Genomic DNA, 27,438 nt, shown 5'->3' on the forward strand with positions numbered 1-27,438 from the left:
GACCAAACATCACAGACATCGAGAAACACACCCTGTAAGCACCTGTCGGTCTGCAGAATATGTATTGTGTTTCCATCACCTGGCAACCCTGGAAGCTATCAGAGGGTTAGGGTCAAAGTTCAGGGGTCGCCTTTCAGCTAGCCACTCGAGACTGACATAATGGGTGAACAATGAAAGGGGAGACAGTTCTGCTGGGTCACATATGAACATATTAGTTATTTTTGTATATACCAATTTGCACAATTTCGTATATTTTAAAACTTCTGTTTTCTTCTTATTTTTTTTATATTTCTGTTCTCTGTTGTCTGTTGAATGTATGCACCAATTTGCCAAGACAAATTCGTCGTGCGTGTATGTATACATGACCAATAAAGTGAATTCTGATTTTGATGTTTTCCACAGCATATTGTCACAGCTTAATGTTTGCCATTAAGTAGCATAAATGTAGCTGTTTGGGAGTAAATACGCTTTTTTTTGGCTCAGGGGGTCGGGCACTGTGGCCGTGATCAGAAGGTTGCCGGTTCAAATCCCAGTACCAGCAGACTGATCTCACCACTGGGTCCCTAAACAAGGCTTGTTCCCGGGACTGTCTGTCCCTACGTTCTAAAAACTTTTGATAAAAGCATCTATTAAATAAATAAAATGCAAACATTCAAATGCAAATCATTGTCAGGTTATCGGAAAAAGCAAAAAAAAAAACACAAAAAGTATTACCCAGGATTTCAGTGTTACTTTGATTTGCTCCCTCCAGTTCACCAGGCAAATCATTCCATTATAACAGCAGAATGACTTCATGTGGACTATGTTGCAACAGAGAAGAGAAGCGTAAACAAGAATTATGGGAGAGAATCTTCAATAAAAACTATACCAGGCAACAAAATAAAATAAGTGAAAGGGATAATCCTTTGTAAATGTTTACGAGAGACACCCCAGCCGAGTCACAGAGACTTTATGCCTGGTTTTACTTGAGCTCTAGTGCATTGTGGGCAGTGGTGGCTTAATGGTTAGGGAAACACACTTTTAATTGAAAGGTTGCAGGTTCGAATCCCTGACCAGCAAGGCACCACTGAGGTACCCTGAGCAAGGTACCGCCCCCAAGCACTGCTCCCTGGCCGCTGAATTAGCTGCCCCCTGCTATGTCACATTGTCACATATGGGTTAAATGCAAAGGACACATTTCATTGTTGTGTGCTGTGTCAACAATGACAATTAATTTAAAAAATTATATATGTGCATTTTATGGGGCAGATTTACATATAATTTTACTAATATACATTAAAAAAGTTTATTTGCTGTTCCCCAGTAAAAAAACCTTTAGTTAATGGTATTACCCTGTCATACAGCTGCATAGTCCATGGGATGATTTGGCACGGCTGGATCCAGGAACAGGCAAATTAGGCAGCTGCACAGGGCCCCAGTCAGCACCAGGGGACCCAGACAAAGTCAAGAAATGATGTGTGTGTGGGTATGTATACATGTATACGTGTGGTGAATGCTATACACATTCCGGGCTCTAGCTATAGGACCTCAAATTACCTGTGCTGTGGAGGAAGTGAAATGATCATTAGTTTTTGTGGTAAGGGGGTCTCCCAAGTTAAGCTTTGCCTGGGGCCTCCTGAAAAGGTACAACCAACCCTGCATTTGGGAAATGCGTTTAAAGGTACAGCAACCCACAAACATTCAGTGGTAAGTTTACTATCCCAGCTGGGTCCTCAGTTTTGGATTTTATGGTTGTCTATTAAACATTTAAGAGAGGAAAGCTATGAAACTCCAAACAACATTAGTGATCACGACAATAAACTCAAGACGGAAACAACGAAAACATTTCAGATGAAGCCGCGGAGATTTTCCTGACCTAGATGCCCCATCTGCCCTGCCAGAGAGGTGCAGAGCATGACATTCTCCAGGAAGGAGGAAATTTGGACGTATCCTCAGAGCAGGCCACCTTAGATCTCTGCTCCATGGTGAACTATGGTAAGTGATGAAAGGTGCGTTTCCAAGACAGCAGGAGGCTCAAATCAGCTCATCGGGACTTTGGTTCTGGCCCAGAGATACACAGCCTCATTCTCCTACTCCCACACTGCATGGCACACAAGCATGGACAGACCCCATCCAATCACATCAGATGTGCCTCATTCCCAAACTGCTTACAGCTACCAGTAAACAAATCCAAAGGTTTGAATTCAAAAGCTGCATCTGCAACGTGCGTAAATGAATATGTAAACAGACAGATTAAAAACGCTCTTGGCCAAGACACAAAAACTGTAGATCCCGCAGAATGACGGGAAGGCATGTAACGACATGCGCATTGTTTTCGGAGGGAGATGAACATAAAGCTATATGTTGAGGTGTTTAGGAGAACTTTCTGTTCCTGAATTATTAGTGCCAGGCGTTTTTTATAATTTCCACTGAAAAAGTGCCTCTTTTATGGGATCCTGTCTACAGTTTACTCCTTGAATTAATTAGCCAGCTCCCACTGTCTATGGCGAAGCATTTACAGTGTGTAAAATCCCAGCCGTTAGGTCTTAAAATTAAGCGCTTTTTTTTTTCCACGTACTTTATAGCTCTGGTCGCCTGAGGTTGAACTCCTGGGCTGTCACCAATTGTAGGGTAATTTTAAATCCAAAGTAAAACCAGTACAGAAAGGCCATGATGGGATTATTTTACACTCTGTTTGCATTTATTGATTCCTACACTACCTGTGACGTTACAATGAAAAAAACAGGGTGATGTGTAAATCTGTCGATGAAGACCCTGTGCCCATCATCAGACGGTCGTTGGGTTGGATCACAGGGCTCTGGGACGCTGGATGAGTTCCTGACCCTGCACTGTGACCCCAAGGTGGCTCTCCCCTGCATTTGTGTCTCGGGTCCTAAGGAAAACATGACAGGATGGAAACAAGAGAGTTTCCCCAAAGAGATAAATAAAATTATCTCTAAAAATAAATAAATGTGAAGTGTTTGCAGCCGTTTTCTTTGAGAACGATAGATGCTATTGCTGTTATGTACTGCTGTTGGATCAGGCCACCAGTCGAGACAATATTTCAGGGCCTAAACTCTGATCCTGGTTTAATTCACAGTCTCTGCCCCGCGCGTCCTTCCGGAACGTGCCGTCAGACCTATGACGGGCCAGGCGGCTACACCCCGCCCGCCGTGATAGGGTGAGGTAGCTACTAGCGCCCACGCGTGCTTTGTATAGGCAATGGGAATGGAAGCAGATCCCGTGAGGCTCAGGGAGACGGGACGAGAGGAGGAAGAGGGTGAGGAACGGAGGAGGAAGAGAGAAGCACATCTGGGATAACAGAAGCATGGCAGGCGGGTCGGCCATGCCGATCGGGACACGGTGATGATTCATGGGGGGCAATCCTCCTAAGCCTGGGCTTCTCCTTTTCACGAGGGAAAAGAAAAAGTGAACGGGACTCCCTGAAGCTGAGCCAGAGGGGGCAGGCACTAGGACCTGCCGACTCCCAGCCTAGACGGCGGGCAGACACCACCTCTCTAACTTTCAGAACAATCAATTTGCCAAAGAGTGTAGGAGTTGGGCTGCAGTGAATGGTGAAGGACTTGCTGTTTCCAAACCTACCAGAAGGAGCTGGGCACTTGGCTTCTGGGGGCTAATTCTGTGGACTATCCTGGAATATTCTGTGCTTTTGCTGAACTGATTTTGCACTTGCCAGGGAGGCTGGAGGAAAGGTAAGGACCCTTACGTTTCCTTGCTGCCTTCTCAATCTGTCCTTCTGCGTGAAGGAAGAGTGAGTGAGTGAGAGAGAGAGAGAGAGAGACTCCCGTACCTGTCCGTGAGGAGCACAGCAGGCTACCTTAGCACTGAAGTAGCAAACAAAGGGTGATCAGTGGACTTGCTTATGCAAAAAAGGTGAAAATGTCCTGAACAGAAAGATCAGAGAGATCCGATTGGACCAAACAGATTGGACCAACTTGATCATGCCCAAAACTGTGGCAACCCCCCCCCCCCCAGTTACACAGCCCCAACCTGCAGATGTCCAGGAGAGAAATCAGTGAATTGGACTGTTTCCTGAGCTACGGATGTAGGATAAGGGTGCACTTGGTGTGGGGGGGGGGGGCTTCAGACTTCAATTGGAAGCAGCCGCCCTTTGCCCCCCCTCCCACTACCCCCACCTCTGAGGGGCTAGCACCCTCTGGTTTGTGAGGCTCATCGGGTTACATCCCGCACTGGGGCCGCTATGCTCCAAAGCACCCTGCACCCCTCCTCACGTTACCCGCTCACGCCCCCCCCCACCCACCCCCCAAACGCCACCGTATGGAATATCCCAATTACACGTACCACGGGCATCGCAGGTCACCGGGGGGGGGGGAGTATGCGTGTGCCCCCGAATGCGCGCGTGTTTCTATGTCTGTGACTTTGTATATGAGAGCTTCCAAGAGCTGGCATCCACAATTCATTCAGGCAATTTAAAAACCGCCAAAATCACATTCCAGAATTCCGGAAGCCACCATAGTTTGTTGCTGAAAGGGAGGTGTTATTTATATTATCTTCACAATTACCGCACATGATTTCTTCTCCGTTTCAAGACATTCGAGATGCCCCCCCTCGTCACCGGCGGAGAGACGGAGAAATTGTGCCTCACAGGAGGCATGATGAACGTGTCCAATCGAAACTGCCCAGTTGTGGGTCTCTATGCCAACCTGCGCTCTACAACACCTGTGTCGCCCCCCCCATTGGTCGTCTGTCTGCGGGCGCTTGCCGTCTGTCCCCCTCAAATCCCTCGTTAGGGTTGGGGGCCTTACAAGGTCCCCTGGTCCCTCCAGGCCACCCAGAGGGGGCCGAAAACTCAATGATGCACGGACTCAAATACAAATAATATACAATAAATATAAACGATACAATAATAGAAATAGCCCCTTTGTTACCATCTGACAGTATATGACAAAGGAGGGAAGTATCTCTCTTTAGAATAATACCTTTAAAAGATGAAGAAAAATATTTATCTCTTTTTCCCCCCACTTGATTCCATTGAGACATGCTCTATTGGAATTACAGGACCAAACATTTGTCTGAATGTAATGTCAATTAACGGTTGACTTGAAATGTAAACTTATTTTCAGTTGTTATCTTGGGAAATGGAATCCATTTTCACAGGTGAATGAAAGGTGAACAAGAGGCTTTGAGGCATTTTACTGAAAGCTGAATGAACAGGACAAAAGGTGCATTGAAAATGATATTTCAGACTAAATTAAAATAAGAGAAAGAATAATGTTGAATTAATACAGTAAATTAAAGTTAAACAGAAAGGCAATATTTGCAATATTTATTACTTGTTTTTTTTTGATAAGCAGAGATATTAAGAAAAGAAACAAACAAATAATCCAAAAAAAATAATGAATGAACATAATGTTTATGTACAAACTGATAGCCCTGGATTTTCACTACCTCTCTTTTTTTTGTTGGCCTGTTCCATTTTTTAAAAAGTTCCCTAAATATTTTGGCAATAAAAATACACTCAAACTGCAAGTGTGAACATGATAGGAGGCAAACACAGATTCCACGTTCATTTAATGAGTCCTTTTAAATTCCTCTGCTGCTTCATGAGTGGCCCGAAACATTCCTTTCCTCGCAGCCGGGAAGGGGACCTTTGTGCCAAAAGTCTGTCACGACAAAACCTTGCCGTAGCTTGACCGTGCGTCTTCCCGTGCGTTCCGGTTTAAAAACTATCTCCTTCGCTTCAGCTGTTGACCCCTGCCTCAGTGAGACACATGTTCGGCTGGACGGACCTCATCCTGGCTGCACGTGACCCTCCTGCTGCAGGATTTCCATCCTTGCTTGTCCCAAAGTTCTCGTTTTGTGTCAGTTCATTACCATAAATCTATAGGAGAAAATGTTTGGCAACGGGATTGTGGAATGTTGGGCTCTTGCATCGTGTTTGTGACAGTCTCTGCAGAAGGAGCCAATAGAGATTCACCACAAACACCCCGATGGGGGATAGCAAGCCATGTTGTTGTGGTTAGGGAATTTGAATTTCAGATTCTGCCCTTCAGCTAAATGCTTCCTTCGAATAGCGTCAGTACGATACCCAGCTGTATGAACTGGTAAAATGCAGAAGAAGTATACAAGTCATTCTGGGTAAAAGTTTCTCCCAAGAAAACAAATAATAATATTATCTGATTAATAATCCATTATTGGCAACAAGAACCCACTGAGTCATATGTTGCATCACCGATGTGTTTTCTCAGTTGCTGTTTCAGTGTTTCCGCTACATTTATGAATTTTACTTAGCACACAAGGATGAGTAGTGATGTATAGAACGCGTTTAGCCGAAGCTACATCTGATCAGCTGTTAGGGCGACAGACCAGCTACTGCATGGAATTATTGTTACGTTAAACCGAGAGGCGAAACCCCACGTTTAGCTATTTTCATTTTCATTTTGTTTTAGTTCACACATGATACCTAAATAATTGAAAACATTTTGTAGCTAAAATCTGAATAAAATTTCTGTGATGGCTGTGGCAGGTTTTTGGCAAAACCACTCAAAAAGTCACTTAGCTAGTTAGTATGCAGAGTCAGAAGATCGTAGCTAGCTAGCTGGTTAGCAGAACATGATGCTTTTGCATCTCATAGGTAAGGATCGCGTTTATTTCATTTTTAGTGTAGTAGCTGTTTGCAGCCATCAGGGGGCCCAAAACCTTCAGGGGCCCCACATGAATGCGTAGTTTAGCGGCATTAAACACCTCCACTGAGTTTATGCAGGGTGTTCGTCTATTTACCAACTTTTGTTATTGTACAGTCTGGTGTTATTGCATGGTTCCTCACGCTCTTCATCTGAGGTGGTCGGAAGAAAAAAGCTGCTTGTCGCAGATCCTCCACTCACGTTGACTCCTTGTAGATATCGGTATCCCATTGTGCCAGGGAACAGGACAATCAGTCATAAGTCCTCTCGGAGCTGGGGAATCTGACCTGAGCCGTTCACTCTGGAGGGAAGCTATACATTGTGATGGTTTCTCCGTGAGAGATGATGCCAGAGGCTGAACTTTCACTTCTGATGTTGTCAAAGTTTGGCAGTAATGGACCCGACCAGAGTAAGTCAACAACTCTGCTTTAATGAATAGATCATTCTTATTATTAAGACATAAACTTGCAGCAGGAAAAGGAAGCTTACTGACGTAATACAAAAAGGAAGCTGGTAAGTTTATTGATGTGGACCTGTGTCCGGCAGGTCATGGGTTCAAAGCCCGTGGCTGTCAGTGTAATATCCACTTTGGATCCCTTGAGCAAGGCTCTTAATCCCAGGTGCTCCAGGGACGCCAGCCGGCTCTGCTGTCTGTCCCCACACTCGCCCTGCTTATATGTGGCATTGAACAGAAGCGTCCGCGATATTAATGTAAATATGTTTGCTCTCCTCTAACCGTCATAGCAACAAATGAGCATAACCTGGAGTCGGTTTTGCGTTTTCCGACTCGTAGCGCTGGAAGTGGTGATTTAAAAACCCGGCAGGTGTTCCCCATCGCTTGGAGAGATTTGCCTCATGAAAGGATAAAAAATGTTTTTGTCATACGATGAGTATTAGCGATAATAACAGGCATTGCGCGCGGAACGCCTCCCACAGCTCAGCAATGAAAGGGGTGATTAATATTCCTGAACATTTTTAAAACGCTTTTTAAAAGAGCATGTTAAACCTTGTTCAAAGTATGATTTATGAAATCGTATCAAAGGACGCGATCACTTAGATAATATGAGCTTGAAGAGAAAGTACAGCTTGGCTGCAGTTCATCAGAAGCACCGTGAGCTATGCAGTGTAAATGTACGCTGTGAACTGCCTTTTCCACCTGCTTTCGGGATTCAGGAAAAATATAAAGAACACAATAAATAAGATTAAAACAACAAAGAAAAATAACAACGACAGCAAAATAAGATAATATGGAAAAACGTTAAGGCTAGCAGCTGCTGTAAAATGAAGATACAATGAAAGTTATGTCTTGCGTTTAGTACCGTGTAGGTTTAGGGTGAGGCTTCAGCGTGGAGTTTGTGTTGTCAGCGGTATGGCAGCCAGGGTAGAGGCTGAATAGTTAGTTCCACGTGTAACATCAGGGAACCGTTCCCATTCCTCTGGCTCATTTTAAAGCAGTATCTGATCAGAGCTGAAGCCCTTTGGATACAGAGAGCCAGCGGGTGCTCGTGGATCAGATAAAGGATTTCGGAGCTTCGGTGCGCATGCGAGCGGATCTCAGGACAGTGTACGGCCGGGAGGGTCCCATCGCAGCCTGGTTACCGCTCACATTCTTCTTTACTGCAAACACAGACGCTGTATATACCCATTATTTATAACACACCGCGCATACCATGTGACCAAAACTGTGGAAACACTTCCAGTTTTTAGAGACTGTAGAACTTTATTCAGCTGTTGCTCCAGTTACTTATTTAATCGTGACTGTTTGTAATCATTAATGCCAATATTCCTGTAGAGATGTTTGAAGTGTACTGTAATGCCAAAAATGTTAGGTGTTTCCACAATTTTGGCCACTGGTGTATACCACTGTACACCCACAAAGAATTTATTTGTCACACTTGTTTAGTGTACAGCTGTTTCAGTGCAGTTTTGCACTTTTAGGTTAGACGCCAAACTGTGTTTAATTGTTTGAGAACTTGTAAATTGTGCAACAAAAATAAAGTCGAATCTAACCTTAAGCTGTCTGATCTAGTGTCATAATTCTAAGAATGAAGATAACTGACTGGTAACCACCACCCTCAATGAGTTACATAATTCACCTCAAATCAATCACCTAGATAAGACAGGAAGCAGTGCAGTCTGGGTAAGTTCGTTAGGCAATCAGCATTAGGGAGCGTTTTCCTTAGCAATACTGATTTTATCTTACCCTCATAAGATCTGAAAAGCTGATTCACACAAGTAGCATCTTTCTGTTGGTGTCAAAAGCAGGTTTTAGGCGCGTGACTTCGTAAGGATTCGGGCATGTGTGACTTTCTGCTGGGCTGTGCAGACATGTTTTGGATTTAGCTGCGTAAACTGTCAGAATCAAAGCCGGAACGCCCCTCCTAGAGTGAGTCAACGGCTGCCCATGCAGTGCTCTAAGCAGGCGACAGGAACATCAGCCGTGACAACTCATCTCTGGCGTGTCTACTATTAGGGGGCCAGGCAGTTGGCTATGCCCCCCCCCCTCACAATAATTCACACAGATTTCCCCTCCTCTGGTTATCTTCTAGATTTTCTATGCCCCGATATGGTGCTCATCTTTTCACTGCCAAGAACATTTGGCCAACTGTGTTGAAAGTGGCTATATACTGTACAGTATGCGCTAAACAGCCTTAGGCAAAGAAAATGACATTTAAATGATCTTCATGTTGGTGTAAAACTCTGATATTATGCCTGACAAAAGTGTGTCAGCTTCGCCACTTCAAACCCTCTGCCAAAGTCACCCCAGTGTTTGCAGCATCCATCCAATACACTCATGTACTTTTTGACCTGACCACCAGCACACCTTGTATGGCTGATCAATACCTCTTTTGAGTTAATCAGTTAAGTAATTACGTGAGCCGGTGGTCAATTTTCACAAATACATGGAGTGGCTCGGCGCCCGAGGAGAGGTTTGGGAACCGTGTTCATGTCGCGGATCAGCGAGATATCAGCAAAGTTTTGGAGAACAGAGGAAATTCTTGTGTATTTTATTGTGTCTCTGTTAATTAGCATATGTTATAATTTTTATATATATGAACCATAATCAAGAAGTAGCAGAATATTTAAATGCACCATCAGCTAACCTCTGTTCCGTCGCTGCTTATTCTCCAAACTACTGGCTACAGAATTAAGTCAGATTTGTAAAGCTTAGTGGCACGCAACACAGAAGCTAACTTAGCCGGTAATCATCAAACTGAAAGCTGCTGTAAGACTCTGAAAGTCCAACAATATGACGAGGGAGGGCAGACTGCTGTTTCTGGGCCCTTACTCAAAAAGCCCCCCCCCCCCCCCCCCACCACCTCAAATATTTCAAAAGCTAAATAAATAGCTAGCATATAGAGCCAGAAGATGGTAGTTTACTAGCCGGTTAGCAGAACATGCTTCTTCAGCATCTCCTAAGGAATGTGTTTATTTCATATTTAGTGTAGTGACTGTTTTTGGCCAACAGGGGGCCCCCACAAAGAAGCGAGGCAGTGATTAACACCTGCGCTGATCACAGAGGGAAAAGGCCGCCATGCTAACTTCAAAACGGACCAGCCATAAAGAGCTCTCCTCCTGCGCTCCACTTGATAGTTTAAGACAAACGTCTGGCACAAAAAAGATACCGAGGGGCCATTTTTCCAAGAGGCAAAGGCTCATCAGAAGAATGCTGTTTATTACGGTCTTATAAACACAATGGAAAAGGACAAGATGTTTGGGTTGAGCCTAAAGATTCCTTTGCTCCACTTAAATCTCAGGCCTGTATCTCATTCCGTGCCACTTAAAGGGCGTTTTTCTGATTTAAGGGCGGGACCCCAGGAAGGGGATGCCGTGGAGTGTCGAACAGACGAACAGTTTTACTTCTGCAGCTGAAATGTTACTGAATAATAAGCAGCCCACAAGGAGACAGAAGATTAATTAATCACACAGGTCTATGTCCCTGTTCTTGGGAAACTTTCAAAGGGAAATTAGCTTCATTTCCACCCTTAGTTGCCTGCAGTTTCACCAGTGTTTCTGATGCCTGTAAAATGTGATTATGCAGTGACATTCTCAGAACTTCAGTAAACGTTATATTAAGGTATTCTGAAAGCTGGCAGAGAATGTTCTTACTGTAACATTAATGGAACGTTATTCCCACATTTTATATTTTAACAAAACACTACCACCTGAACACCCTTTTAATGCAAATAATGTTGAAAAACAATGTTTTATAATGATGTATTACATGATAAATGTGTTATACGTGCATACTGGGAATGTACAGGACAGCCTTGAACACATAACCTCTGACATGTAAGGCTACAGTCTTACCTACTGCCATACATTGGCTTTTATATTATGACCTATAATTGTAGCTGCAGTTGTAGTAGTGAAACAACATTTCGAAAGCATCAGGAAAACTGCACACTTTGAATGTTTCCATTCCTTAATCTTAGCATTCGGTAAACGTCCCCAGGTTGAAAAATTGTTAGTGGGGTAGACAGGAAAACAGCAGTTGTGGTCTCCTAGCGTAGTGATGGAGAATAGTTTAAGGGCACTCTGAAAGCATAACACCAAAGGCAGACATTGGCCCATTGCTCAAGTGCATTAGGGTTAGGGTTCTCAACCGGCTCAGTCGTGACCCTCCTAAATACAGGTTTAAATTAATCGTATGACCAAGAACTCAGTGCACTCTACAGTTTGCGCCAATGAATGAATGCCTATCGCACAAACCTGATTGGATGTGCCGGTGAATTTTAATTTAGGCATCAGTGGTTTGGCTTCTTGGATTGGTTGAGTGTTCATTAGTTTTGCGCTAAGCATTTGCAGACCCAAGATCCATTTATGTAGCTTAGTTCTAGAATTGGGGCTGGGAAATCTGATCGTGGATCAGCGTAGGAGCTTGCTGGTTTTACCATTCCATGTTCAGTAAATAAAAAAATGTCAAATATAGAATTCTACAATATAAAATGCCCATGGCTACTAGTAATGTATCTTAATGAGTTTGCTGTGAAATTTGCGCAGAAATCTCCTTTCCACTCATAAGCAGCCCAATGCATTGTATACAATGATTACATGTATCACCCAAACCCTCTGTTCCGGTTTCAGAGCGTGCTGTAGCTTTAAACACTTGTTTATAATGCCAAAGGACAGAAAATGTATCCAACTGCCGTAAATTCATGGTGCTAACATGAGTTCCAGAGTGCTTTGTGCACAGATCAGAGCATGCTGTTTGTAACGTGCCCTGGGCAGTGCAGAGCACAATCCATACTGCACACTCCATACTCTACAGATAGCATACTCTGTACACTGCACTCAACATACTCCAAACTGTACATACCGCACACTCAATACTCTACAGATAACATATTCTGTACACTGCACTCAACATATTCCAAACTGCATATACTGCACACTCCATACTCTATAGATAACATACTCTGTACACTGCACTCAACATACTCTAAACTGCACATACTGCACACTCCATACTCTACAGATAACATACTCTGTACACTGCGCTCAACAAACTCCAAACTACATACCGCACACTCAATACTCAACAGATAACATATTCTGTACACTGCACTCAACATATTCCAAACTGTACATACTGCACACTCCATACTCTACAGATAGCATACTCTGTACACTACACTCAATATACTCCAAACTGCACATACTGCACACTCCATACTCTACACACAATGCACACTATACTGCATGCAGCAGACTCCTTATTCCGATAAAAAAAAAAAACTTTTTGCTTCTGAACAGACAACACAATTCACATAGCACAAAAACACCTGCAGAACAGACATGGAACTGATCTGAACTGGGGGCATAAAAGTGTCTGTTTCATTTGGAAAAATTCAGATACAATGTTTTGTTAAAAAAACACATGAATATAATTCAGTTTTATCGGCTTGCGTTAAAGTCCACACGCAACATCTTTCACAGCCCGTTCCCAGTGACACCGACCACAGTGTCAGACATATACGTGCGTTTTCACCGCCTTGCTTATACTGCTTGTCACAGCTTCTCCTTAAAGCTGAACAGAGCCACGTAGATGTTCGCTGCTCAGGCAGCCATAAACAAAGTTGCCAAGCAGAGAGGGACACAGCGGGACAGAGCGACACAGAAAGCCGGTCGCTGCTTTGTTCTCACTGGCAAACCACACGTGCGCATATTTTAACGCAGCAGCCAAAGAGCAGTGCGCATGCAGCCAGGCTGAAAAGGCAGCAGATTCGTTTCGATTATTTATCTGTTGGCTCGGTATCCATGCCAAGTCTATGTTTGTTTGTCAAAGCGGCTCGTAGCTACAATCTTTCCGCACTGATCCGCATACGTGACTGACAGTTGCGCGTTCCGCATCGGGCTAATCAACCTCATTGTTCATACGATGCGCTGCTGTCTTTGAAGGCCTGCCAGCATTCTCAATCGGTTCCAAATAAAGTTTGTGCAGGATAAAAATAAAAGCTTTCTGAAGACTCTCGCAGCTCCGCTCGGTAGAAGCAGAGCGGATATGTCCGTGCAGGGCGTCTCATTTCTGCGCGGTTCTTACGTCTTGCTTCGCTACCTGGACACATCAGGTCCTGGCACCGAGAGAATCGGAAGTTAAATTCTTCTTCGCCGCTAGAGCGTTGGGATGCAGACCGGTGATCGTGCAGGAGTCGTCGGACTTTGTGACTAAAAAAAATAATTTGCCAATCTTGCCAAAAATATCAGAGTAATAAGTGCTTATCCTCTGACAGCACTTGTGTGGCAAAACCAGGAATGTTTTTAATGAGTAACAAGCTTGCAAAGTTAATGAGTCATTTTAGACATCAAGGCGGTTTTCCACAAATTAAAATAAGACGTAAATGGTATTAATACAGGGTAAGTGGGTAGTACTGATGCATCATGTCTTCAGGGTTGTGGGTTCAAACCTCACCTGTACTATCTTTGTTATCTCTCCTTGCCATACTCTGGTTTTCATCTGCAGTCCAAAGGCATACAGCCAAACTAATTGGTATCTCTAAATTCCCTCTTGTGCATGTGCCTCAGCAGAGTGTGTGGAAGATTGATATACAATAAAATTTGATCCATATTCCAACCATTCATCTTGGTCATTCTTAGGGGGGTAGGGCACAAAATTGGGGAAAGGGATGGGGTACATACTGGATGGAATACCAGTCTATCACAGGGCATATAATAATATTACATCATATAGGTCTGCTCAGTGTGTTAGAATGCTGTACCTGTGATCAGAAGGTTGCTGGTTCAAATCCCAGAGTTTCCGGGGTGATTTCACCCTTGGGTTCCATTGCTAGACCCGTAAACTCCAATTGCACCATGGTCTGGCTAATCCTGCTTCCTCAACTGTGCATTGCTTTAGAAAAGAGCATCTGCTAAATGAATATGTGAAAAATACAATACCAATAAAATAAGCTAGCAGTATTGCATATGTGGCGCATGGAGAGAGCAGCCTTTCTGCATCTGAGCGGCTGAGGATTCTAGGGTGGTCGGGCCTGTTTATAAACAGGCAGACATCCTCTCAGCCGGCGGCCCTGGGCGCTAAGTGACATGGTTTACAGCAGCGGGAGAACTTTACAGCCGGCTAACCAAACATGGCTGCAAACTGCCCGTATAACGGCTCGCATTAAACACCTGGGATCAGGCTGGTCTTTAACATGTGTGCCTGTGTGCATATGCATGTAACAGCCTGCATTTAATGCCCCTGATTGGGCTGGTGTTTAACATGCATGCGTGTGTCTGTATGCGTGTAACAGCCTGCATTTAATTCCCCTGATTCGGCTGGTCTTTAACATGCATGCGTGTGTCTGTATGCGTGTAACAGCCTGCATTTAATGCCCCTGATTGGGCTGGTCTTTAACATGCATACGTGTGTCTGTATGCGTGTAACAGCCTGCATTTAATTCCCCTGATTCGGCTGGTCTTTAACATGCATGCGTGTGTCTGTATGCGTGTAACAGCCTGCATTTAATGCCCCTGATTGGGCTGGTCTTTAACATGCATGCGTGTGTCTGTATGCGTGTAACAGCCTGCATTTAATGCCCCTGATCGGACTGGTCTTTAACATGCATGCGTGTGTCTGTATGCGTGTAACAGCCTGCATTTAATTCCCCTGATTCGGCTGGTCTTTAACATGCATGCGTGTGTCTGTATGCGTGTAACAGCCTGCATTTAATGCCCCTGATTGGGCTGGTCTTTAACATGCATACGTGTGTCTGTATGCGTGTAACAGCCTGCATTTAATTCCCCTGATTCGGCTGGTCTTTAACATGCATGCGTGTGTCTGTATGCGTGTAACAGCCTGCATTTAATGCCCCTGATTGGGCTGGTCTTTAACATGCATGCGTGTGTCTGTATGCGTGTAACAGCCTGCATTTAATGCCCCTGATCGGACTGGTCTTTAACATGCATGCGTGTGTCCACAAGCGTGTACCGTCCAGCATTAAACGTCCATGATCAGGCTTATTGTTAGCATGTACATGTGTCCATATGCATGTAACAGACTGCATTAAGTGCCCGTGATCCGGTTGGTTATTAAGATGCACACGTTGTGTCTGTATGCATGTAACGGCCTGCATTTAATGCCCGTGATCGGGCTGGTGTTTAACATGCATGCATGTGTCTGTATGCATGTAATGACCCACGTTAAATGCCCGTGATCAGGCCTGTTTTTAATATGCAGACATGTGTCTGTACTCATGTTATTAAATGCCTGTGGTCTGGTTGGTTATTAACATGCACATGTGTGTCTAAATGCGTACAGTATAATGGCCCACTTTACACATCCGTGAGCAGGCTGATTTTTACTGTGCACGTGGGTGTGTGTGTGCTGTAGGTCCCCAGTGCTGTAAGCTGGTTCATTAACCCTTATGGCTCTTTCTAACGTGGTTATACAAGGGAGCTACTCTGTCGTTGCAGTAAAACAGCACTGAACAAACCTCTTCATAAATATTTAACTATTCTTGTAGTACATAGGGTCCTGCAACATTAGCTAATGGTTATTTAATTTGTTAATGGTTGGTTCCCATACTGTACAAGTAGAACAGTTTCACTGTAGCTTTAAGATAGCATACATTAGAAATATTTTACTTTGTGTATATAAGGTCCTGCAGCATTAGCTGGCGGTAATTGAACTTGCTAATGGTTAGTTCCCGTGCAGTAAGAGTAGAATATTTCAGTCTAGCTTTAAAATAACACACATAAACATATTTAACTTCTTGTACATAGGGTCCTACAATATTAGCTGACAGTTATTTAATTCGTTAATGGTTGGTTCCTATGCTGTAAGAGTAGAGTACTTTCAGTTGGCTTTAAAATAGCATACAAGAGAAATATTTAACTGTTCTTGCAGGACGAGGATCTTGCAACATTAGGTCACTGTTATTTAACTTGCTAATGGTTGGTTCCTGTGCTGTAGGAGAGGAATAGTTTCAGTCTGGCTTTGATAGACCGTACAGTAGCTTAAACAAGAACCATAAAGCCAGAGCCCATGTTCTGACAGGCAGATGTAAATGGTGGCCATGTTTTGTGGAATGTCAAGTATGGAAATGGCGTAATGTGATTAACTGCTGTGGGGGAAATTCCTTCAGAGGAGGACGCGTAACAGAGCAGCATCCAAGCAACAGCATCCCACCCCCAGCATCGCTTTCCTGCCATTTCTGCTCCTCACTTGTCTCCAGGACTCAGAGTTTGGTTGCAGTTTGGATGTTCCAGCACATTGATGTCACTGTTGGATCCCTGAACGAAGCTCTAAACCCCAAATTGCACCAGGGGGGGCTGCATGCTGACTCACCCTGTGCTGTGACCCCCAAGCATGCTCTCACCTGTATGTGTGTCTCATGGAGAGCAAAATGGGGTTAAGTGAAAATGCTGTAACCACACAGGGATGAAGGAAGCATCTCTGTTTCTGAGGCGTGTGATGCAGAAAAAGACTGGGGCTCTTTAATCAAATGCCATATTAGGTTGGATGTATTTCAGCGAAAGTGCAGATTGCTGAGATAAAAACCCAGACAGAAATCAACACAGCAGTTAATCTGGAGACAGTAGGGGATCACAGTGGGAGGGTCCTGGTTTAAGGTCTGCCAATGAGATCCGGATTGCTGATGAGGACGACGCGTCGGGGATGGAGGCTGGGTCTGCGACCCTATGCAGAGCCACATGAGAGGATTGGTCCTACACAGCAGGCAGATCATCCAATGACACAGCATGGTACTGGCAGTCCCTGCCACTGTTTGGTCAGCTCATGGGATTGGCTGTTGTGGGGCAGCCAGGAGATGGTGACATCACTAGAGTGTGTGAGTTTTTCATCACCTGCTAGAAGGGGTTACACCACCCCCGAGACAATGCCGAGATTACGAAACGACTAACTCTGTCTTTAATGTTAATTTAGATTAGAAAAACAGACATATTATTTCTCACTTGTGTGAATATGTGCTCTGTGATAGTCTGGCATCTCACCCTGTGTGCACCCCGACTTTGTATGCTGTGCTGCCCGATTTATCTGCCAATAATTTCTGTAACAGGAGACCTGCAATTCATGTGAAGATGCTGTATGCAGTTTCCATGTCCAGAGTACATTTTAAAGCAAAAATGTTGCTTGTTTATGCTGCCCACTGAGCCACTAATTATACTTCTTTTAAAAAATGTATAATTAAAAATACGAAATTTAAAAAGCTTCTATTGCTGTTATGAGACTGCAGTATTGCGGGGAGAGGGTATAGGGTGAATGCGGCAGCACGGTGATTTCGCCCCTCCTGGGTTGTGGGTTCGAATCCTGCCCCCACGCTCTGTGTGGAATTTACTCTGTGTCGTTTGGATTTTCCCCTTAGTGTGTGTGTGTCCTGCGGTTATCTGTTGTCCGCTGCCTTATACTGTTCAGAATAAATTCCAGATACACACACACACGCCCTGACCAAAACACTGATCAGTAAACGAGGGTCAGTGCCCTATAGATGTTATGCGAACTGAAAAAAAACAATAACAGAAAAGTTAAATTCTCCCTGAGGAGTGAAACTGCAGTTATAAAGCTGCGATAGTGGCATGGAGCAGGACTACCAATCAGGCTTCCTCTTACGATGATGTCAGGCGAACAGATGATCACATGACCTCACATGTGATCAAAATACTGATTCGTAAAATGGAAATGCAAAGAATATCCTGGAAATATTCTCCATCTGCCTCAGCTTTTCCTTCTTACAGTTTTGTTGACAATTTAATTCAGTGACGCTGATATTTATAACTGATCCCGTTTCCTATATCCTGACGATCTGAACACTATTTTGGCTGTAACGTAAACTGAAAACTATGTGGTATTTCATTCATTTTTGAATAGTTGGTTAACAGACAACTTTGTGTGGTCGCCGGTCCTATGCAGGTTCACCCCGGGGCCAGAGCCTATCCTGGAAGCTACAGGTGCAAGACGAACATGATCTATTCTGCATTAATTATCTGAAGGAGAGAATTGTTTTGATTATGTTTTTAAGCAGTAGTCATTTGTGGAAGATATTGTGGAAAATAATGCATTTGCAAGTAAAATGTGTTTGTTGAAACTTTTTGGGGGGGGCAGCGCATGCCCCTGTGAACGGAAGGTCGGCAGTTTGAGCCAGGCTTCCGGAGAGTAGTCACACCTCTGGGCCCCTCCCAGCTCTTTGACCTTTGCTGCCAAGCTAGCTGTCACCCACGCATGTGTCATGGAGGGCAAGATGGGGTAGGCATAAAGATTATTCTCCATAGGGATCAATTAAGTGTCATTATTAAACAGCGATCCTTGAATATATTTCTCCTGTTGATGCATAGATTAAATTGCGTACTACAAAAAAGTCCAAATCCAGAAGTCAGTGCAGAACTAGTGTTTGGTTGGCCAGGTACCGAACGTACTTAAAGAACCCTCCTTCACATGCTTGATAATTGGCCAATCAGAAACTAACTTGGAGTTCACCGCAATTCATGCAGGAGGAAGCTGGATCAAAACAAACATGCCGTGTTTATGACTGTTGGTCTGAAAGTGAATCTAAAATGAATCCATAAATTATGAGAATAGGTGGCTTAAAGCATTTGGGTTTGTAATGAACTCCCTATAAAATCAAGTACTCTGATACCTACTGGTTTGTGGCAGTGGGCCGGCCTTACCTGTACAGACCCAGCACCAGCTTTGTGGTATCTGCAGCCCCACACAAAAAGTCATTTTGCCCACCCCCCTCTAGTTAGCAGTACTTACTGCTTCATATTTAGTGTAGTGACTGTTTGTGAACAAGAGGGGGCCCCATTCAAATGTCTGGTTCGATTGGAGGTAAACAGTGCTGCAGCACAAACCCCTGAGGTTAGGCTTGTACCAAATATACCATCTCATTCAGGAACTGTTATGCATAGCCAGAGAAGATGGATGAGAATAGACTGGAGGGGCAGAAAATGGGGGCACGGGGGGGGGAGGGCTGGGGGGTAGCGTCCTCAAAGAGTATGAAAGATATAAAAAGGTGAGGAATGATCGAGACATGCGCATGCATGTAGCATGGAAGCGGCCCAGAAGGCAACATTTACAGAAAAATGTATCCAGAGCTGTGTAGCTCCGTGGATTAGGATGTGGTGCCTGTGAGCTGAAGGTTGCCGGTTTCCATCCCGGGATCAGCAGAGTGATGTCACCAATGGGCCCTTGAGCAAAAGCCATTTACCCCCAGTTACTTCAGGGACTGGCTGATATGCTTTCTCAAAAATATCTCTCTTTTGGTAAAAGCCTCTGCTAAATAATGGAAATGAGCATCTGAGGAATCAGATTTAAGTTTCTCCGGCTATTAGAGGGCTGCCCACCCCTCTGCCCGGCAACTGTGTACAGCTGGAGCGTTTTAAATATCACTAAGACCCAGACTGCCCTCTGTGCTGAGTTGGGGGTGGAGAGGTTCCGGAAATTTCCATCACCACAGGTGATCAGCGGGGCATCCCCGCGTGTCAGACCCTTAAGCAAATTGATTGTACTGTAGGTGGGCTCACATCTCCCATGTGTGGCTCCCTAATCACCCCGGGTCTGTCAGCAGCACCTGACGGGGGAGGGGGTGTCTTGGCATTCAGAAGCATGTCTGTTAGTAGGACTCTCAGCTGGGGAGATGCAGTGCAGCCTGGCACTGGAAGCCTTCAATTCCCCAATTCCCATCTTAGTCACGTACAGTAGCGAGCAGTTTTATCCAAAGTGGCATATATGTAAGAAAGAAGAGTCAGTCTGGCACTGGAACAACTAGAGTTAAGGGCCTTACTGAAGGGGCTAATGGTGACATCACTTGGCTGACCCTGGCTTTTGAACCAACAACCTTCTGATTCAAAGCACAGCATCCTAAGGCACACGCCAACAGGAAGCTTGCGTCATTTTTGTGTCCCTTTCACTGAACATTCCTGATCACAGTGGCGAGTGCCGAGCCTGAGAAAATCAAAAAGGCGCCTAAAAGAAGATTCTGGAATTGGAAGAAGATTTTCATAAAATTCTTTATCCCAAAATGTTAAGCATGAATAAAAATTCCGGCAACATCATTACGATTGAGAAATCTGGAACTCTTCCAGAGTACAAAGGGGTATACATTCAATTACATTCAAAAAAACTTTTATCTCACTGTCCAGAAGACAATTACCTTATTGTCTCCATCGAATTGCACTGGCAAATGACCTCCCATCTGCCACTGTCAGCATTCGCTCACATTTACACATTTCATTCATTCACACACATCCAACAAAGAGATTTTTCATTTTAACTATTCATATTGCTGTGTGCAAAATCACTGCTAATCATTGTGGTGTGTGTGTGTGTGTGTGTGTGAGGCTTTTCTGGTAAGTTCTCCATGAATTCCTGCCCTGAGGTATAAAACAGCTGAACTCCAATGACTGTTCTCCTACTAAATCACTTAAGTGACAGTTAGCTTCTCCCGGTAAAATATCAAAGCTCTGACTGTTAGCGAAATACATTCCGGGCTATCCCAGGTTTCCCATAACCAATCTATACAGACAGACAGGCCTGACTTTTAACAGGTTTTGTGTGTACTGTGGGAAATATTTGATAATGGCAGGTGCGAGACCTATGTAGTAAAATTTGCAATCATTCATTATAGTAAATAGACAGTGTAGCCATGGATCTTTTTAAACTGCCTCCAAGATAAGTGTGCTGAGTGGGTGTGTTGTAGTTATCACACATTATTTATAGCTAAATTAAAGTAAATGCTTTGATTTTCGCTTAGGGATCTCCATGGTAAACTGCCACCCCTCCCCTCCCATTAGCTCCTGGTCATGATCAAGGAGCATGTGCTGACAGGGACGGGTATGGGGGGGGGGGGGGGGGGGTTTAGCACACTTAGCACGTCAGTCACAGACAGCCCCGCGGCCATGGTGACCCTGCGGTGTGTTTATGCAGCCTCTCCCCAAGTGCACGGCGGGTGGGGGTGGGGGGGGGCATATTTTAGTCAGGCCCGACAGCGAGCTTCATGTTTCGTGTAAATACTGGCCCCCCTGAGCCGTGCTGGGCCAGTTGACTGAGTGTGTGTATATAGGTTCCATATGTGGCTGAGACCCCCCCCCCCAAAAATTCTACTAAGAAGGTCTGCGGATGCTTTTGGGAGACCCTCGACCCCCCGACCTCTCCAGCGGCTGCCGAACATTGCTGCAGGGCTGTTTGTTAGTTCTCGCTCCGAGTCTGGTCCCTTAGGAAACGCATCCCCTGAATCTCGGACTCCCTTCTTCAGCACAGACCCGCAAACCATCCCGACGTTCTGCTCATCGGTGGGACAGTCAACACAGCTGCTCTTCACGCTTACCAGCAGCTTTGGTGAAGCATTCTCCAAGAATCCAGAGAACACATCCTAGTCATAAAGGCTGAGGCCCTCTTAGCATCTGAATCGCTCCAGTTCAGGGGGAAGGGTAATGTTTGGGTCATACTGCCCTCTACTGGATACAAGTGAGAGCAGAGCCGATGGGATCGCTTCATCCCCTTCTTTTGTGGTGGGGATTCGCTTGTATTTCCACCGTGAAACTGAAACTGAGGGTAAGATTCACAAGTTTATAAACAGAAACCTACAAATATATACCGTTCATAAATCTTGAAGCATGCTGTAAACATGCAATCAATTTCGAATCAATTTAAGCACGACGTGTGATTCCCTATTCTGGTCAGTGTTTTCTTGAGCTTGTAACATTTTCAATGCATATATGAATAATGAACTTTGCCAGGATTCCTTTTCCCTACAAAACTTGACGATAAGCGATGAAGACCGTTTGTGTGCAAAAGGTCGAAAAACATTTTATTATACGGTTTATGAAAATGGTTTACAGTGGCTTGCAGATGAATTTTTACTGTCACAAAAGAATAGCCAGGCTACTACTGTGAATGAAATATGATGGTTATAAATCGCAATTTCTGGCCACCTTACCACAGTATGTGACATTAAAACAAAGCAAAATTATGAACTGGAGATTACTGCCCTGCTAGTTCTAGTGATTTAAAAGAAGTTTAAAAGCTATGAAATTAATGCAGGATATTTAATCTGCCCCATATATGGAGCCCGAGCATTTCAGAGATGGATATTTGCGGTTATAATAATGTTAACTAGCTTTTTGAATTTGGATTCAGTGTCTTGAGTAGATGGAAACAGCACAACCGGGACCCATGTCATGCATGTTTGAGATTTGTGTCCCATAATTAACTGAAACCAATATATTCAGCAGCCTCTATTAATAATACTAATAATTAGATGTGATACAACTTGGCATGAAGACTAACGAAAACAGCACTTCTTCGTCTTTTAAACTAGATTAGTTAAAAGATTATCAAAAGGTCCAAGTGTCTTATGTTGTCACCTTCAGACGTATGATGCATGGAGTCGTTCTGAGGCGAGATATCGGTCTCGTTGATCCTGGTGCCAATGCAGAAGGAATAAACAGAATGTACAATATACATATTGACATGCAGCGTAACAGATATGCAACAGGTAAGCTCTTTTGCTTACTTGTGGTAAACCACCAAACCATCACAGTCAGCGATACCCTGAAACTTCTTATCCAAAAACCATAAAAATACCCGTGACTAAACCACTCCCTCTCCACCCCCCTTGCTCACCCCACCACTACCGGGGTTTAGCTCCCAAGACATTACATGTTACATGAAGATCAGCAGAGATAAGACTTCTGGCTACTTTTTTTTTTTTTTTTTTTGGGGGGGGGGGGGGCTTTATGCTTTTTTTGGTGGGAGGGGTGGGGTTTCTCGCTGATTGAGCTCTGTAACACGGACCAGCCTTCAAGCAGCTCCAGTGTGCATGGTAAGTCGCTCCCAGCAACACGAGTCCCCCGGGGGCCCGAGGGGGTCAGACAAAGCCCTCCGTTCATCCCTGGGGGCCCGATGCCAATGAATGGGCCCGGGGCCTCGCCCGGAGAGGCCACCAGCCATCGGAGTGACATTCAAAACCCAGCGGTGGCCCCTGATAAAGAGCGACCCCTCTGATAAAAAGCCCAGGGTTTCGCTGCTGGGGTTCAAGTTTCTGGGAGGGTGGGGGTGTAGGATTTACCATATGAATGTCAGTTCGGCTTCAGCGGCCGTGGGGGCCTCAGACTGGGCTCCTTTGTCTGCCCTGCCGCCCTCGGGCTGTCGCTCAGCGCGTTCCGTGTTCAAAGACCACCCTCCATTAGGCCTAATGAGGTCAAGGTCGCGACGGTGGGTGGTCACGCTGTCGCACACATAGTGAGAGACGCAAAACACCGGCCATCCACTAGGGGGCCCCCCCACAAGACCTGTGCTGTTTTGTCATTTCCTTTGATAGTCAAATACTCACTTGTTTTTCTTACACACTGACTGCTGCAGAGGGGGTATAAGCATGATCTTAAAGTCACCTTTGAAGCATTAGCACTGTGAGATATATAACCTGCCTTAACGGCACAGTTAGTGTATGTATACCCATCGGTATCACCATTCCTGCAGCATGCTGACAATATTTTGCGCAATAAAAAATAGATAGAAATGCTTCTCCGGAAGGGCTGTGTGTCTCAGCTGAGTGGCCTGTGATCGAAAGGTCATTGGTTCAAATCCCGTGCTTGTTAGAGTAACCATATCACTGTTGCCCCCTTGAGAAAAGCTCTTAACCCATGAAAAATGCTCTTCTGGTTCTGGGTGGACAGCAGAGTCTGCAGTCAGACCCCTAGCTTCACTTTCACCTCTATACGTGTATGTATTACTTTAAAAAGCAGAGCATGATGGGATACGTGAACGCTAACACATTGTTGTGCTTGAGGTGCCACCAAGCGCTGGTAATAAGCTTCTGAATCCCAAGTGCGATGTCGCTCTTTATGTCGCGCTTTATGTGCTTAAAAATGTGCCACTTCCATGAAATATCCACCTGTGTGAGATTTTAACCGGCCTGAGCTGGATTATAGCGCCTGCGGGAAGGTAAACAGAAGCTATAACTCGGCAGGTGAGACTTCATCGTCACATGGTGACGAATAAGTCGGGAGCGGGGCTGTTTTCAGGCAGCCGTGAGGCAGGGACGAGGCGTGTCAGCTGCAGGAAGTCAGTAACAGAGGAACACCTCACACATCAACCAAGGACACATCCTCCACACTGACAGATCACTGTAGGGGGGGTGGTACAGCTGTATAACAGTGCTGCTTAAGCTCTGAGCATAATACACTTATCAAAATACTTGAATAGCTGCGCCCACTCAATCACTCTCACGTACTTTATCATATTTTATCTTTAACTGATAAAGAGATCCTGAATCAGACCCCACAGACTTATATAAATCTCATTATTTCATCTTCTAGAGAAGCTGTTTCCATTCCTTCCCCAGAAGAACCTCAGACTTATTGCTTGCTTGCTTACTTGATTGATTGATTGATTGATTGATTGGTTATACCACTCAGATCATCTGGCAGTGGAACAGAATAAATACTATAAGAGCATACTGCATGCTAAAAGAGGAATCTTTAATAAACAAAGATCTAGGGAACACTCTGCCTTGGTGCGAAGCTGAGGAGGAACTTGGAGATAATGGTGATCTTCTCTATTAATGTATGCATCACACGAAAGGAATGTTGACTGACAGAAAATCGTGAGGGGGATGGGGTGTGTGTTTATATTGTTATAAATAATTATATACAATTCATGTAGAGTGCATAACATGTAATCTCCAAGTCATTGCATCACTCTTGGGTGGAATTTTACTCTGGTGGGACTAAGAACACATGGAAGGAGGTACAGACGAGAGGCATGTCCTGCGGTGTGAAGTTTCACTAAGCATGCTGAGATCGACGGCAGGAATTCATGTCAGCAACAAACCAAGAGAATCTGGGGCCGTGTTATAGAGCAACGGCCTTTCTGTAGGTTTTATACACGTGTTTTATAGAGACGACATGGTCCGTCGCTGAGGGTAGCACTTCGAGGTTCTGAGCAGAGGTCACCCGCCACGGAGGAAGAAGGTGCTGCTCACAGAAACACAGGGTCACACATTCAGCAGACAGGGTTCAAAGGAGGACATTGGACTTCCACCTCATTTTATAGCGTCTCTGTATATATATCCATCCATCCATCCATTTTCCAAACCGCTTATCCTATTGGGTCGCGGGGGGTCCGGAGCCTATCCCGGAATCAATGGGCACGAGGCAGGGAACAACCCAGGATGGGGGGCCAGCCCATCGCAGGGCACACTCACACACCAGTCACTCACACATGCACACCTACGGGCAATTCAGCAACTCCAATTAGCCTCAGCATGTTTTTGGACTGTGGGGGGAAACCGGAGTACCCGGAGGAAACCCCACGACGACACGGGGAGAACATGCAAACTCCGCACACATGTGACCCAGGCGGAGACTCGAACCCGGGTCCCAGAGGTGTGAGGCGACAGTGCTAACCACTGCACCACCATGCCGCCCTTTCTGTATATATATTCTGTATAGAAATGTGTTTTCCAACATTGCTACTTCTCTCCCCCCTGGAAGTATTACTACACTGTGACAGGTCTGGATTGCGTTTGTGTGATATTAATGTTTTGGTTGTGACTCTAAAGTTCAGCACATCACTCTGCCATCTCTGGTTCTTGTTAGGGGTGTAAAACTCCAGCACACAGCAGACAGATTCTTCCTCTCTCCGCTTCAGGCTTCTACCAACCCTTTAGTACGTAATGTCCCACATCAGTGTCACAAAAAACCCAGAGAAAACTCCCATGGCTTCCAACTGAGTGACGGGAGAGCTACTTAATACGGGGGTGCGCTTTCATTTCCTCTTTATACCACCCCCCGCCCCGAGCCATCCAGGTTTACCATGGGAACTCAACCGACTCAGGATCTCAGCCTTCTGTTACTGATCATTGAGTATTAGATTTAATTCATTCTCCCCGCTGCAATCTCACATTTGAAAAGCAGCAGTAGGCTGTAAATATTTTTCCTTTGGCTGGTCCTGCTGTTTTTCGTGATCCAGGGTGAATCTCAGTATGTGTACTTGACCGCACTTGTGTTCTCGTGTCCCCGTTTTCCGTCGTCTTCCATTGCCAAAGACCAGTTCCAATACTAAGGATTCAAGTACGGAGGATGGTAAAAATCTCCGGATGTTGGTCTTTTTCGACCTCAGGTTGCATCCTCGCCATATGAGACCAATCCCATGATTCATTGCTCCCCAAGTTTGTTCTTGGAAGGCAAGTTCGCAAGACCAGTTTTGCCAAGACCACAAGTATGGTTTTTTGCATTCTTGGTATTGAGACTCAGTCCCTCTGTCTCATGCTGATTCCTAACCTTGAGATTCATTTGCTTCTTTTACCATTGGTCTCCTGGGTGGTGGCTTCTCGTTGTACATGAAGATGCCGTTTTGGTGCTAAACCCTGGGAATCCTTCATTGGGGGAGGAATTTGGCTCACGCAATGTAATGTGTAACAAGTGTTGGTGTGACGGAAAACTTACAAAATGATGTCTGCAGGAGGGTCAGGTATGAGAATACCCCCATTTTAGGGCCCACCTCTCTTAGGTGTGTATGTTCTACTCAGGGGTGTACTTATTGTTTCTTTGAACCCCACTCAAAAAGTCACCCCCCCAGAAACTAAATTAATCACAAACTAAATAAATAGCTAGTGAGTACAGTCAGGAGGTCCTAGCTAGGTAGCTAGTTAGCAGAACATGCGCTTCAGCATCTCCTAAATATGGAACATGCTTATTTCATATTTAGTGTAATGACTGTTCGTGACCAACAGGGGGTTCCCTAACCGCAGGAGCCCCATGACCCCCTAAGCCCCATGACCATGCATGATTTGAGTGATGGTAAACACCAGCAATGAGCAAAGCAAGGTGATGTACGCAGCCACTCGCTTGGCCTGTGTCTTTCTCCAGTTTCTTAACGTCTGTATTCTTGCCCCCGATGCTAAATGCCCCCCCCCATACACCCACCATGACACTTGCTCCTTCCTGTGTCCTTGTGTGCTTTCCCCCCGCTGTCTGTTTATGATGTTCCCAGTCATTTCTGCTGATCTTGTCTCCCCTCCTTTCACCGACGTTCCTCCCTCCTGCTCCCATGGATGTGATCTCACCCCCCCCCCCAGCGGCGTAGGAGTAGGATCCATGCTGGTGGAGCTGTCATGTTCATTCTGAAGTAAACAGGCTTGAGTGATCCAGTTCCCCTGAGAAATCCCTATGTGCCAACGAATTTACTTCCTGGTCGCATCGATACACAAGGAATCGTGGGTAAAAATAAACCTGTTATGTACCCAGCTTCAATGGTCGCTGTTTGACAGATGTATGCTGACTTTTTTCAGTTGCTTCTAATCTCTGATTTCCGAAATTGCACCCATTAAAATACACA

The 27,438-nt window shown here is 44.9% G+C and overlaps 1 protein-coding gene across 3 annotated transcripts in view; it reads left to right on the forward strand.

Annotated features, from left to right (window-relative positions):
• The first annotated feature begins 3,205 nt into the window (after positions 1-3,205).
• The window catches only part of ngfa (nerve growth factor a (beta polypeptide)), a 30,707-nt gene continuing 6,474 nt past the window's right edge, over positions 3,206-27,438 (forward strand). For 2 of the 3 annotated variants that reach the window (XM_048984347.1, XM_048984349.1), the window contains exon 1: positions 3,206-3,692. The gene's annotated coding sequence lies outside the window, so the exon portion shown is untranslated. Of the gene's footprint in view, positions 3,693-25,534; positions 27,321-27,438 lie in introns of those variants that run through there. The other variant, XM_048984348.1, reaches the window with a different exon arrangement.

This window comes from Brienomyrus brachyistius, chromosome 18 (assembly GCF_023856365.1).
Source record: "Brienomyrus brachyistius isolate T26 chromosome 18, BBRACH_0.4, whole genome shotgun sequence".
Classification (NCBI taxonomy): domain Eukaryota; kingdom Metazoa; phylum Chordata; class Actinopteri; order Osteoglossiformes; family Mormyridae; genus Brienomyrus; species Brienomyrus brachyistius.